Genomic DNA, 10,382 nt, shown 5'->3' with positions numbered 1-10,382 from the left:
CTCGAAAAATATGCAACAGTTTTTTTTTCTTTCTTCACATGTCCCCTTGTACCTTAAAAATATTCGCTCCCCCCCCCCCCACACCCCCCACCTCATAGAATTTACGACGAAAGAATAACAACAACGTGCCTCTGTTTATAAACGGGGATATTGACGTTGCAACGCAGGGCTATGAGCCAGAGGGTTGAGGGTTTTGAGAATCTGATTTTCAACATTCTGATGCCATATTTATAATATAAAATATATGCCACTGATTTTCCACCAACAGGTTTCTGTGCCGACGCACCACACAACCAGTAAAGAAAGCCTCCCGGCTTCAATATCCAAGTCGATTGTGGTGTTGAAAACGAAAACGGTGTAAATCTTGACAAACAGAAAATACATCCCTTCCTACCTTGTAGGTTTAGGATCAGAGGCTTGACAATCTACCTTGTAGGTTTACCCAGGATCAGAGGCTTCACAATCTACCTTGTAGTTTTACCCAGGATCAGAGGCTTGACAATCTACCTTGTAGGTTTACCCAGGATCAGAGGCTTGACAATCTACCTTGTAGGTTTACCCAGGATCAGAGGCTTCACAATCTACCTTGTAGTTTTACCCAGGATCAGAGGCTTGACAATCTACCTTGTAGGTTTACCCAGGATCAGAGGCTTGACAATCTACCTTGTAGGTTTACCCAGGATCAGAGGCTTGACAATCTACCTTGTAGGTTTACCCAGGATCAGAGGCTTCACAATCTCAGAATGTCGTTCAACATTTTGGTGTTTTTGTAACAGCTGTCTCTTTCCAGTCAACAAAGCAGCATGGGTTGTTTTAAGGTGGAGATATGGTTCTTCTTGTTGCAGTCAATGGTTGTTTTAAGGTGGAGATATGGTTCTTCTTGTTGCAGTCAATGGTTGTTTTAAGGTGGAGATATGGTTCTTCTGTTGCAGTCATGGGTTGTTTTAAGGTGGAGATATGGTTCTTCTTGTTGCAGTCAATGGTTGTTTTAAGGTGGAGATATGGTTCTTCTTGTTGCAGTCATGGGTTGTTTTAAGGTGGAGATATGGTTCTTCTTGTTGCAGTCATGGGTTGTTTTAAGGTGGAGATATGGTTCTTCTGTTGTAGTCATGGGTTGTTTTAAGGTGGAGATATGGTTCTTCTTGTTGCAGTCAATGGTTGTTTTAAGGTGGAGATATGGTTCTTCTTGTTGCAGTCAATGGTTGTTTTAAGGTGGAGATATGGTTCTTCTTGTTGCAGTCAATGGTTGTTTTAAGGTGGAGATATGGTTCTTCTTGTTGCAGTCAATGGTTGTTTTAAGGTGGAGATATGGTTCTTCTTGTTGCAGTCAATGGTTGTTTTAAGGTGGAGATATGGTTCTTCTTGTTGCAGTCATGGGTTGTTTTAAGGTGGAGATGTGGTTCTTCTTGTTGCAGTCAATGGTTGTTTTAAGGTGGAGATATGGTTATTTTGTTGCAGTCATGGGTTGTTTTAAGGTGGAGATATGGTTCTTCTTGTTGCAGTCAATGGTTGTTTTAAGGTGGAGATATGGTTCTTCTTGTTTCAGTCATGGGTTGTTTTAAGGTGGAGATGTGGTTATTCTGTTGCAGTTGTAACGGATGTGAAACGGCTAACTTAGTTAGCGGTGTGCGCGTAAATAGCGTCACATCTGAGGGTTAAATAGCGTTTCAATCGGTTTTGCTCTGAGACCTTGAAGTAGTAGTTCCCCTTGCTCTGCAAGGGCGGGTGGAGCGATGGGTAACGATGCTGACTGTTGTTGTTGTGTGCAGAAGGTCCCTGGTTCGCGCCCGGGTATGGGCGAGCGGACGGACGTAAAGTTGTACTGTTACACAGTCATGGGTTGTTTTAATGTGGAGATGTGGTTCTTCTGTTGTAGTCATGGGTTGTTTTAAGGTGGAGATGTGGTTCTTCTGTTGTAGTCATGGGTTGTTTTAAGGTGGAGATGTGGTTCTTCTGTTGCAGTCATGGGTTGTTTTAAGGTGGAGATGTGGTTCTTCTGTTGTAGTCATGGGTTGTTTTAAGGTGGAGATGTGGTTCTTCTGTTGTAGTCATGGGTTGTTTTAAGGTGGAGATGTGGTTCTTCTGTTGTAGTCATGGGTTGTTTTAAGGTGGAGATATGGTTCTTCTGTTGTAGTCATGGGTTGTTTTAAGGTGGAGATGTGGTTCTTCTCTTGCAGTTGTAACGGATGTGAAACGGCTAGCTTAGTTAGCGGTGTGCGCTAAATAGCGTTTCAATCGGTTACGTCACTTGCTCTGAGACCTTGAAGTAGTAGTTCCCCTTGCTCTGCAAGGGCCGCGGCTTTTGGGAGCGATGGGTAACGATGCTTCGAGGGTGACTGTTGTTGATGTGTGCAGAGGGTCCCTGGTTCGCGCCCGGGTATGGGCGAGCGGACGGATGTAAAGTTGTACTGTTACACAGTCATGGGTTGTTTTAATGTGGAGATGTGGTTCTTCTGTTGTAGTCATGGGTTGTTTTAAGGTGGAGATGTGGTTCTTCTGTTGCAGTCATGGGTTGTTTTAAGGTTGAGATATGGTTCTTCTGTTGCAGTCATGGGTTGTTTTAAGGTGGAGATATGGTTCTTCTTGTTGCAGTCAATGGTTGTTTTAAGGTGGAGATGTGGTTCTTCTTGTTGCAGTCAATGGTTGTTTTAAGGTGGAGATATGGTTCTTCTTGTTGCAGTCATGGGTTGTTTTAAGGTTGAGATATGGTTCTTCTGTTGCAGTCAATGGTTGTTTTAAGGTGGAGATATGGTTCTTCTTGTTTCAGTCATGGGTTGTTTTAAGGTGGAGATATGGTTATTCTTGTTGCAGTCAATGGTTTTTTAAGGTGGAGATATGGTTCTTCTTGTTGCAGTCAATGGGTTGTTTTAAGGTGGAGATATGGTTATTCTTGTTGCAGTCAATGGTTGTTTTAAGGTGGAGATATGGTTCTTCTTGTTGCAGTCAATGGGTTGTTTTAAGGTGGAGATATGGTTATTCTTGTTGCAGTCATGGGTTGTTTTAAGGTGGAGATATGGTTCTTCTTGTTGCAGTCAATGGTTGTTTTAAGGTGGAGATATGGTTCTTCTTGTTGCACTCAATGGTTGTTTTAAGGTGGAGATATGGTTCTTCTTGTTGCAGTCAATGGTTGTTTTAAGGTGGAGATATGGTTCTTCTTGTTGCAGTCATGGGTTGTTTTAAGGTGGAGATGTGGTTCTTCTTGTTGCAGTCAATTGTTGTTTTAAGGTGGAGATATGGTTCTTCTTGTTGCAGTCAATGGTTGTTTTAAGGTGGAGATATGGTTCTTCTTGTTGCAGTCAATGGTTGTTTTAAGGTGGAGATGTGGTTCTTCTTGTTGCAGTCAATGGTTGTTTTAAGGTGGAGATATGGTTCTTCTTGTTGCAGTCAATGGTTGTTTTAAGGTGGAGATATGGTTCTTCTTGTTGCAGTCAATGGTTGTTTTACGGTGGAGATATGGTTCTTCTTGTTGCAGTCAATGGTTGTTTTAAGGTGGAGATATGGTTCTTCTTGTTGCAGTCAATGGTTGTTTTAAGGTGGAGATATGGTGCTTCTTGTTGCAGTCAATGGTTGTTTTAAGGTGGAGATATTGTTCTTCTTGTTGCAGTCAATGGTTGTTGGTTCTTCTTGTTGCAGTCAATGGTTGTTTTAAGGTGGAGATATGGTTCTTCTGTTGCAGTCATGGGTTGTTTTAAGGTGGAGATATGGTTCTTCTCTTGCAGTCATGGGTTGTTTTAAGGTGGAGATATGGTTCTTCTTGTTGCAGTCAATGGTTGTTTTAAGGTGGAGATATGGTTCTTCTGTCAATGGTTGTTTTAAGGTGGAGATATGGTTCTTCTGTTGTAGTCATGGGTTGTTTTAAGGTGGAGATATGGTTCTTCTGTTGTAGTCATGGGTTGTTTTAAGGTGGAGATATGGTTCTTCTTGTTGCAGTCAATGGTTGTTTTAAGGTGGAGATATGGTTCTTCTTGTTGCAGTCAATGGTTGTTCTAAGGTGGAGATATGGTTCTTCTTGTTGCAGTCATGGGTTGTTTTAAGGTGGAGATATGGTTATTCTTGTTGCAGTCATGGGTTGTTTTAAGGTGGAGATATGGTTCTTGTTTCAGTCATGGGTTGTTTTAAGGTGGAGATATGGTTCTTCTTGTTGCAGTCAATGGGTTGTTTTAAGGTGGAGATATGGTTATTCTTGTTGCAGTCATGGGTTGTTTTAAGGTGGAGATATGGTTCTTGTTTCAGTCATGGGTTGTTTTAAGGTGGAGATATGGTTCTTCTTGTTGCAGTCATGGGTTGTTTTAAGGTGGAGATATTTACATTTACATTTAAGTCATTTAGCAGACGCTCTTATCCAGAGCGACTTACAAATTGGTGCATACACCTTATGAGATGGTTCTTCTTGTTTCAGTCATGGGTTGTTTTAAGGTGGAGATGTGGTTCTTCTTGTTGCAGTCAATGGTTGTTTTAAGGTGGAGATATGGTTCTTCTTGTTGCAGTCAATTGTTGTTTTAAGGTGGAGATATGGTTCTTCTTGTTGCAGTCCATGGGTTGTTTTAAGGTGGATATATGGTTCTTCTTGTTGCAGTCAATGGTTGTTTTAAGGTGGAGATATGGTTCTTCTTGTTGCAGTCAATGGTTGTTTTAAGGTGGAGATATGGTTCTTCTTGTTGCAGTCATGGGTTGTTTTAAGGTGGAGATATGGTTCTTCTGTTGTAGTCATGGGTTGTTTTAAGGTGGAGATATGGTTCTTCTTGTTGCAGTCAATGGTTGTTTTAAGGTGGAGATATGGTTCTTCTTGTTGCAGTCAATGGTTGTTCTAAGGTGGAGATATGGTTCTTCTTGTTGCAGTCATGGGTTGTTTTAAGGTGGAGATATGGTTATTCTTGTTGCAGTCATGGGTTGTTTTAAGGTGGAGATATGGTTCTTCTTGTTGCAGTCAATGGTTGTTTTAAGGTGGAGATATGGTTCTTCTGTTGCAGTCATGGGTTGTTTTAAGGTGGAGATATGGTTCTTGTTTCAGTCATGGGTTGTTTTAAGGTGGAGATATGGTTCTTCTTGTTGCAGTCATGGGTTGTTTTAAGGTGGAGATATGGTTCTTCTTGTTTCAGTCATGGGTTGTTTTAAGGTGGAGATGTGGTTCTTCTTGTTGCAGTCAATGGTTGTTTTAAGGTGGAGATATGGTTCTTCTTGTTGCAGTCAATGGTTGTTTTAAGGTGGAGATATGGTTATTCTTGTTGCAGTCATGGATTGTTTTAAGGTGGAGATATGGTTCTTCTTGTTGCAGTCAATGGTTGTTTTAAGGTGGAGATATGGTTCTTCTTGTTGCAGTCAATTGTTGTTTTAAGGTGGAGATATGTTTCTTCTTGTTGCAGTCAATGGGTTGTTTTAAGGTGGAGATATGGTTATTCTTGTTGCAGTCAATGGTTGTTTTAAGGTGGAGATATGGTTCTTCTTGTTGCAGTCTATGGGTTGTTTTAAGGTGGAGATATGGTTATTCTTGTTGCAGTCAATGGTTGTTTTAAGGTGGAGATGTGGTTCTTCTTGTTGCAGTCAATGGTTGTTTTAAGGTGGAGATATGGTTCTTCTTGTTGCAGTCATGGGTTGTTTTAAGGTGGAGATATGATTCTTCTTGTTGCAGTCATGGGTTGTTTTAAGGTGGAGATGTGGTTCTTCTTGTTGCAGTCAATGGTTGTTTTAAGGTGGAGATATGGTTCTTCTTGTTGCAGTCATGGGTTGTTTTAAGGTGGAGATATGGTTCTTCTTGTTGCAGTCATGGGTTGTTTTAAGGTGGAGATATGGTTCTTCTTGTTGCAGTCAATGGTTGTTTTAAGGTGGAGATATGGTTCTTCTTGTTGCAGTCAATGGTTGTTTTAAGGTGGAGATATGGTTCTTCTTGTTGCAGTCAATGGTTGTTTTAAGGTGGAGATATGGTTCTTCTTGTTGCAGTCATGGGTTGTTTTAAGGTGGAGATATGATTCTTCTTGTTGCAGTCATGGGTTGTTTTAAGGTGGAGATGTGGTTCTTCTTGTTGCAGTCAATGGTTGTTTTAAGGTGGAGATGTGGTTCTTCTTGTTGCAGTCATGGGTTGTTTTAAGGTGGAGATATGATTATTCTTGTTGCAGTCATGGGTTGTTTTAAGGTGGAGATATGGTTCTTCTTGTTGCAGTCAATGGTTGTTTTAAGGTGGAGATATGGTTCTTCTTGTTGCAGTCAATGGTTGTTTTAAGGTGGAGATATGGTTCTTCTTGTTGCAGTCATGGGTTGTTTTAAGGTGGAGATATGGTTATTCTTGTTGCAGTCATGGGTTGTTTTAAGGTGGAGATATGGTTCTTGTTTCAGTCATGGGTTGTTTTAAGGTGGAGATATGGTTCTTCTTGTTGCAGTCAATGGGTTGTTTTAAGGTGGAGATATGGTTATTCTTGTTGCAGTCAATGGTTGTTTTAAGGTGGAGATATGGTTCTTGTTTCAGTCATGGGTTGTTTTAAGGTGGAGATATGGTTCTTCTTGTTGCAGTCATGGGTTGTTTTAAGGTGGAGATATGGTTCTTCTTGTTTCAGTCATGGGTTGTTTTAAGGTGGAGATGTGGTTCTTCTTGTTGCAGTCAATGGTTGTTTTAAGGTGGAGATATGGTTCTTCTTGTTGCAGTCAATTGTTGTTTTAAGGTGGAGATATGGTTCTTCTTGTTGCAGTCCATGGGTTGTTTTAAGGTGGAGATATGGTTCTTCTTGTTGCAGTCAATGGTTGTTTTAAGGTGGAGATATGGTTCTTCTTGTTGCAGTCATGGGTTGTTTTAAGGTGGAGATATGGTTCTTCTTGTTGCAGTCATGGGTTGTTTTAAGGTGGAGATATGGTTCTTCTGTTGTAGTCATGGATTGTTTTAAGGTGGAGATATGGTTCTTCTTGTTGCAGTCAATGGTTGTTTTAAGGTGGAGATATGGTTCTTCTTGTTGCAGTCAATGGTTGTTTTAAGGTGGAGATATGGTTCTTCTTGTTGCAGTCATGGGTTGTTTTAAGGTGGAGATATGGTTCTTCTTGTTGCAGTCATGGGTTGTTTTAAGGTGGAGATATGGTTCTTCTTGTTGCAGTCAATGGTTGTTTTAAGGTGGAGATATGGTTCTTCTGTTGCAGTCATGGGTTGTTTTAAGGTGGAGATATGGTTCTTGTTTCAGTCATGGGTTGTTTTAAGGTGGAGATATGGTTCTTCTTGTTGCAGTCATGGGTTGTTTTAAGGTGGAGATATGGTTCTTCTTGTTTCAGTCATGGGTTGTTTTAAGGTGGAGATGTGGTTCTTCTTGTTGCAGTCAATGGTTGTTTTAAGGTGGAGATATGGTTCTTCTTGTTGCAGTCAATGGTTGTTTTAAGGTGGAGATATGGTTATTCTTGTTGCAGTCATGGATTGTTTTAAGGTGGAGATATGGTTCTTCTTGTTGCAGTCAATGGTTGTTTTAAGGTGGAGATATGGTTCTTCTTGTTGCAGTCAATTGTTGTTTTAAGGTGGAGATATGTTTCTTCTTGTTGCAGTCAATGGGTTGTTTTAAGGTGGAGATATGGTTATTCTTGTTGCAGTCAATGGTTGTTTTAAGGTGGAGATATGGTTCTTCTTGTTGCAGTCAATGGGTTGTTTTAAGGTGGAGATATGGTTATTCTTGTTGCAGTCAATGGTTGTTTTAAGGTGGAGATATGGTTCTTCTTGTTGCAGTCAATGGTTGTTTTAAGGTGGAGATATGGTTCTTCTTGTTGTAGTCATGGGTTGTTTTAAGGTGGAGATATGGTTCTTCTTGTTGCAGTCATGGGTTGTTTTAAGGTTGAGATATTGTTCTTCTTGTTGCAGTCAATGGTTGTTTTAAGGTGGAGATATGGTTCTTCTTGTTGCAGTCATGGGTTGTTTTAAGGTGGAGATATGGTTCTTCTTGTTGCAGTCATGGGTTGTTTTAAGGTGGAGATATGGTTCTTCTTGTTGCAGTCAATGGTTGTTTTAAGGTGGAGATATGGTTCTTCTTGTTGCAGTCAATGGTTGTTTTAAGGTGGAGATATGGTTCTTCTTGTTGCAGTCAATGGTTGTTTTAAGGTGGAGATATGGTTCTTCTTGTTGCAGTCATGGGTTGTTTTAAGGTGGAGATATGATTCTTCTTGTTGCAGTCATGGGTTGTTTTAAGGTGGAGATGTGGTTCTTCTTGTTGCAGTCAATGGTTGTTTTAAGTTGGAGATATGGTTCTTCTTGTTGCAGTCAATGGGTTGTTTTAAGGTGGAGATATGGTTCTTCTTGTTGCAGTCAATGGGTTGTTTTAAGGTGGAGATATGGTTCTTCTTGTTGCAGTCAATGGTTGTTTTAAGGTGGAGATGTGGTTCTTCTTGTTGCAGTCAATGGTTGTTTTAAGGTGGAGATATGGTTCTTCTTGTTGTAGTCATGGGTTGTTTTAAGGTGGAGATATGGTTCTTCTTGTTGCAGTCATGGGTTGTTTTAAGGTTGAGATATGGTTCTTCTGTTGCAGTCAATGGTTGTTTTAAGGTGGAGATATGGTTCTTCTTGTTTCAGTCATGGGTTGTTTTAAGGTGGAGATATGGTTCTTCTGTTGCAGTCATGGGTTGTTTTAAGGTGGAGATATGGTTCTTCTGTTGCAGTCATGGGTTGTTTTAAGGTGGAGATATGGTTCTTCTTGTTGCAGTCATGGGTTGTTTTAAGGTGGAGATGTGGTTCTTCTGTTGCAGTCATGGGTTGTTTTAAGGTTGAGATATGGTTCTTCTGTTGCAGTCATGGGTTGTTTTAAGGTGGAGATATGGTTCTTCTTGTTGCAGTCATGGGTTGTTTTAAGGTGGAGATGTGGTTCTTCTGTTGCAGTCATGGGTTGTTTTAAGGTGGAGATATGGTTCTTCTGTTGCAGTCATGGGTTGTTTTAAGGTGGAGATATGGTTCTTCTGTTGCAGTCATGGGTTGTTTTAAGGTGGAGATATGGTTCTTCTGTTGCAGTCATGGGTTGTTTTAAGGTGGAGATATGGTTCTTCTTGTTGCAGTCATGGGCAGTGTTCTTGGTTGGTCATCAATCGACAAGATAATTGAAGAAAAAAAAACATGCTTATTTTACTTCATAATATACACAATTTAAAACGGCCGAGTTCTATTCACAACCATATTCAGTTGGTTAAGAGACAGACATTCAGTAAATACAAGGAATAGATTGTCCTCCATCTATGCGTTATCCAGACAGAAAAAAGAAATGGGCAAAAGAACATTTTGATTTAGAGCAATAAAGAAATTGAATAAATTAACTGGGCAAACCAGAAACCCTTTCAATATATAAATGTAAACATTATTTGAAAATGATTTAAATATAGTGTATGGAAATGTTGTGGGACTATAGTATATATACTATATTTAAATTGTAGATGAAGAATCAATATTTTTTTAGATTGAGTATTTATTGGGTCATTATGTTAGTGTATTATGTATGTTTGTAATAGTGTGTTATATGTGGACCATTTGTTTGTATAATAAATTGTATTTTAATGTTAAGGACTCTTGGAAGATTAGTTCTAATGGGGACTAAAAGACATCCAATGGCCACTGTGGTTTGACTGATTCATTGTATTTGTCAGTAAAAAAATAAACACAAAACAATGATAAAGTTGTGGACATATTTCCATAGTTGACATGAATACATATACAATTACATAGAGACACATTACAGAGACACATTACAGAGACACATTACAGAGACACATTACAGAGACACATTACAGAGATACATTACAGAGATACATTACAGAGACACATTACAGAGATACATTACAGAGACACATTACAGAGACACATTACAGAGATACATTACAGAGACACATTACAGAGATACATTACAGAGATACATTACAGAGACACATTACAGAGATACATTACAGAGACACATTACAGAGACACATTACAGAGATACATTACAGAGACACATTACAGAGACACATTACAGAGACACATTACAGAGACACATTACAGAGACACATTACAGAGACACATTACAGAGACACATTACAGAGACACATTACAGAGACACATTACAGAGACACATTACAGAGACACATTACAGAGACACATTACAGAGATACATTACAGAGACACATTACAGAGACACATTACAGAGACACATTACAGAGATACATTACAGAGATACATTACAGAGACACATTACAGAGATACATTACAGAGACACATTACAGAGACACAGATACATTACAGAGACACATTACAGAGACACATTACAGAGACACATTACAGAGATACATTACAGAGACACATTACAGAGACACATTACAGAGACACATTACAGAGACACATTACAGAGATACATTACAGAGATACATTACAGAGATACATTACAGAGACACATTACAGAGACACATTA

At 39.5% G+C, this 10,382-nt stretch overlaps 1 long non-coding RNA gene across 29 annotated transcripts; it reads left to right on the top strand.

Annotated features, from left to right (window-relative positions):
- Nucleotides 1-110: 110 nt before the first annotated feature.
- On the top strand, nucleotides 111-9,599 carry LOC127907135 (uncharacterized). Of its 29 annotated transcripts, XR_008063375.1 has the most exons (15): nucleotides 412-1,432; nucleotides 1,476-1,563; nucleotides 2,610-2,784; nucleotides 3,314-4,035; nucleotides 4,594-4,856; nucleotides 4,901-5,336; nucleotides 5,426-6,042; nucleotides 6,478-6,609; nucleotides 6,874-7,136; nucleotides 7,222-7,309; nucleotides 7,442-7,485; nucleotides 7,575-7,751; nucleotides 7,796-8,103; nucleotides 8,370-8,674; nucleotides 8,761-9,598. It is a non-coding gene; the product is annotated as an uncharacterized LOC127907135 (long non-coding RNA). The 29 variants fall into 29 exon arrangements; XR_008063336.1 differs by adding an exon at nucleotides 111-401 and having other exon boundaries at nucleotides 515-1,432; nucleotides 6,874-7,485; XR_008063379.1 differs by having other exon boundaries at nucleotides 6,874-7,485; nucleotides 8,370-8,587; nucleotides 8,631-8,674; nucleotides 8,977-9,599.
- Nucleotides 9,600-10,382: the final 783 nt, after the last annotated feature.

This window comes from Oncorhynchus keta, chromosome 14 (genome assembly GCF_023373465.1).
Source record: "Oncorhynchus keta strain PuntledgeMale-10-30-2019 chromosome 14, Oket_V2, whole genome shotgun sequence".
Taxonomy (NCBI): Eukaryota; Metazoa; Chordata; class Actinopteri; order Salmoniformes; family Salmonidae; genus Oncorhynchus; species Oncorhynchus keta.
Note: the sequence above shows the minus strand (reverse complement) of the source record. Positions and strands in the feature narration are given on the sequence as shown.